Raw genomic sequence first — 4,244 nt, 5'->3', positions numbered from 1 at the left:
ATTCTTTGGTTATTAGTACTCTGTTGGACATAGGGTGATTAAAGATACTTTCCCAATCTTAAGGTTGCCAGTTCATCTTATTGATGGTGTCTTTGCTTTATAGAAGCATTTCAGTTTCATGATATCTATGACTCCTTCAATTTCTTTAGGCATTATGGGACTGTTTAGATGATCTATTTGGTCCTGATTTAATTTTGGAAATTGGTATCTGTCAAGGAAATTGTCCATTTCCTCCAGATTCTCCAGTTGTGTTGAGTACAGGCTCTTGTAGTAGTATCTGATGATTTTTTGGATTTCCTCAGTTTCTGTTGTTATATCTCCCTTTTCATTTCTAAGTTTGTTAATTTGGATACTTTCTCTGTGCCCTTTGGTCAGTCTTGCTAAGGGTTTATCTATCTTGTTGATTTTCTCAAAGAACCAGCTCCTGGTTTTGTTGATTCTTTGTATGATTCTCTTTGTTTCTACTTGATTGATTTCAGCCCTGAGTTTGATGATTTCCTGCCTTATACTCCTCCTGGGTGAAATAGCTTCTTTTTGTTCCAGGGCTTTCAGGTGTGTCATTAAGCTGCTGGTATATGCTCTCTCCATTTTCTTTTTGGAGGCACTCAGGGCTTTGAGTTTTCCTCTTAGCACTGCTTTCATTGTGTCCCATAGATTTGGGTATGTTGTGTCTTCATTTTCATTGTGTTCTAAAAAGTCTTTAATTTCTTTGTTTATTTCTTCCTTGACCAAGGTATCATTGAGTAGAATATTGTTCAATTTCCACATGTATGTGGGTTTTCTGTTGTTTTTGTTGCTATTGAAGACCACTTTTACTCCATAGTGATCTGATATGAGGCATGGGATTAGTTAGATCTTCTTATATTTGTTGAGGTCTGTCTTGTGACCAATTATATGGTCGATTTTTGAGAAGGTACCATGAGGTGCTGAGAAAAAGGTATATTCTTTTGCTTTGGGATAAAAAGTTCTATATATATATATATATGTTAAATCTAGTTGGCCCAAAGCCTCAATTAGTTTCATTGTGTCCCTGTTTAGTTTCTGTTTTCCTGATCGGTCCATTGAGGAAAGAGCAGTGTTGAACTCACCCACAATTATTGTGTTAGATGCAATGTGAGCTTTGAGCTTTAATAAAATTTCTTTTACAAATGAGGGTGCCCTTGCATTTGGAGCATAGATGTTCAGGATTGAGAGTTCTTCTTGTTGTATTTTTCCTTTGACCAACAAGAAGTGTCCCTCAGAGTCTTTATTGATGACTTTGGGTTGAAAGTCAATTTTATCTGATATTAAAATGGCTACTCCAGCTTGTTTCCTGAGTCCATTTGCTTGTAAAATTGTCTTCCAGCCTTTTATTCTAAGGTAGTGTTTGTCTTTGACCCTTAGGTGTGTTTCCTGTAAGCAGCAAAATGTAGGGTCCTGTTTACGTATCCAGTCAGTTAGTCTATGTCTTTTTATTGGGGCATTGAGTCCATTGATGTTAAGAGATATTAAGGAATAGTGATTGTTACTTCCTGTCATTTTTGACGTTATTTTTTAAATTTGATTGGTTAACTTCTTTTGGGTTTGATGAAAGGTTACTATCTTGCTTTTTCCAGGGTGAAGTTTCCCTCCTTGTATTGGTTTTTTCCTCCTATTATCCTTTGTAGGGCTGGGTTTGTGGATAGATATTGGGTAAACTTGGTTTTGTCATGGAATATCTTAGTTTCTCCATCTACGGTGATTGAGAGTTTTGCTGGATATAGTAGTTTTTGGCTGGCATTTGTGTTCTCTTAGAGTCTGCATGAGATCAGCCCAGGATCTTCTAGCCTTCATAGTCTCAGGTGAAAAGTCTGCTGTGATTCTGATAGGTCTTCCTTTATATGTTACTTGGCCTTTTTCTCTTGCTGCCTTTAATATTCTTTCTTTGTTTAGTACATTTAGTGTTTTGATTATTATGTGACGGGAAGTATTTCTGTTCTGGTCCAGTCTGTTTGGAGTTCTGTAGGCTTCTTGTATATTCATGGGCATCTCTCTCTTTAGGTTAGGGAAGTTTTCTTCCATAATTTTATTGAAGATATTTGCTGGCCCTTTAAGCTGTAAATCTTCACTCTCATCTATGCCTATAATCCTTAGGTTTGGTCTTCTCATTGTGTCCTGGATTTCCTGGATATATTGGGTTACAAGCTCCCATTTATCAATTCTTTTATTTTATTTTTTGCATCATTGTTTCTCTTTTCTTTAATTTTTTAGTTGAATATATTTTTCATTTATATTTCAAATGTTATACCCTTTCCTGGTTTCCCACATCCCAGAAAAATCCAACCCATCCTTCAACCCCCTGCCTCCAAGAATATGCTCTTCCACCCAGCCCACTCCCACCTACCCTCCCTCGATTTCCCCATGCTGGGGCATCTATTGAGCCTTCATAGGACCAAGGACTTCTACTCTCAATGATGCCTGACAAGGCATTCCTCTGTGACACTTTTGGCTGGAACCATATATACCCCTTCGTTGATGGCTTAGTCCCTGGGAGCCCTGGGGTGTCTGATAGGCCAACATCATCATTCTTCACATATAACTGCAAACCCCTTCAGCTCCTCCAGTGCATCCTCCAGCTCCTCCATTAGGGACTCCACTCTCAGACCAATGGTTGGCTGCTAGCATCTGCCTCTGTATTCAAGAAATTTCCCCTGTGCCCATGTGTTCAAGACTCTTCACCATTTTCTCCTCTATAAGCTTCAGTGTATCTGGTTTTATGTGAAGGTCCTTGATGCACTTGGACTTGACCTTTGTACAAGGAGATAAGAATAGTTCAATTTGCTTTTTTCCATATGTTGACATCCAGTTGATCCAGAACCATTTTTAAAAGCTGTTGCCTTTTTTCCACTGGATGTTTACAGCTCCTTTGTCAAATATCAAGTGACCATAGGTGTGTGGATTCATTCCTGGGTCTTCAATTCTATTCCATTGATCTTCTTGCCTGTATTTGTATCAAGACCATACAGTTTTGATCACTATTGCTCTGTAGCAGAGCTTGAGATCTGGGATGGTGATTCCCCCAGGAGATCTTTTGATGTGGAGAATAGTTTTCAATATCCTGGATTTTTGGTTATTCCAAATGAATTTTTAGATTGTTCTTTCTATCTCTATGAAGAATTGATTTGTAATTTTGATTTGGATGGCATTGTATCTGTAGATTGCTTTTGCAAGATGGCCATTTTTACTATATTAATTCTGCCAATCGATGAGCATGGGAGATCTTTCAATAGTTTGAGAACTTCTTAGCTTTCTTTCTCCAGAGGCTTGAAGTTCTTGTCATACAGAACTTTCTATTGCTTTGTTAGAGTCACACCAATGTATGTAGTATTATTTGTGACTATTGTGAAGGATGTCATTTCCCTAATTTCTTTCTCAGCTTCTTTATCCTTTGAGTAGAGGAAGGCTACTGATTTGTTTGAGTTAATTTTATATCCAGCTACTTTGCTGAAGTTGTTTATCAACTTTAGGAGTTCTCTGGTGAAATTTTTGGAGTCAGTTAAGAATACAATCATATCATCTACAAATAGTGATATATTTTGACTTCTTCCTATCCAATTTGTATACCTTTGACCTCCTTTTGTTGTCTAATTGCTCTGGCTAGGACTTCAAGTACTATATTGAATAGATAGAGAGAGAGTCGCCAGCCTTGTCTAGTCCCTGATTTTAATGGGATTGCTTCAAGTTTCTCTCCATTTAGTTTGATGTTGACTACTGCCTTGTTGTATATTGCTTACACTATATTTAGGTATGGGCATTGAATTCCTGATCTCTCCAAGACTTTTATCTTGAAGAGCTCCTAAATTTTGTCAAAAGCTTTTTTAACATCTAATGACATGACCATGTGGGGATTTTTTTAAGTTTGTTTGTTTAGTGGATTACATTGATGGACTTCCATATATTGAACAAACCCTGCATCCCTGGCATGATGGCTACTTGATCATGGTGAATTATCATTTTGATTCATTCTTAGATTCAGCTGAGCAGAATTTTATTGAGTATTTTTGCATCAATGTTCATAATGGTATTAGTCTGAAGATCTCTCTCCTTGGTTGGATTAGGTATAAGCATTGTTGTGGCTTCGTAGAATGAATTTCATAGTGTTCCTTGTATTTTCTATTTTGTGAAATAGTTTGAAGAGTATCAGTATTAGATCTTCTTTGAAGATCTGATAGAATTCCCCTCTAAACCCATCTGGTCCTGGTCTTTTTTGGTTGGGAGACTATTAA

Source organism: Apodemus sylvaticus, chromosome 1 (genome assembly GCF_947179515.1).
Source record: "Apodemus sylvaticus chromosome 1, mApoSyl1.1, whole genome shotgun sequence".
NCBI classification, from domain to species: domain Eukaryota; kingdom Metazoa; phylum Chordata; class Mammalia; order Rodentia; family Muridae; genus Apodemus; species Apodemus sylvaticus.
The sequence above is the reverse complement of the archived record's forward strand: the minus strand, read 5'-3'. Positions refer to the sequence as shown.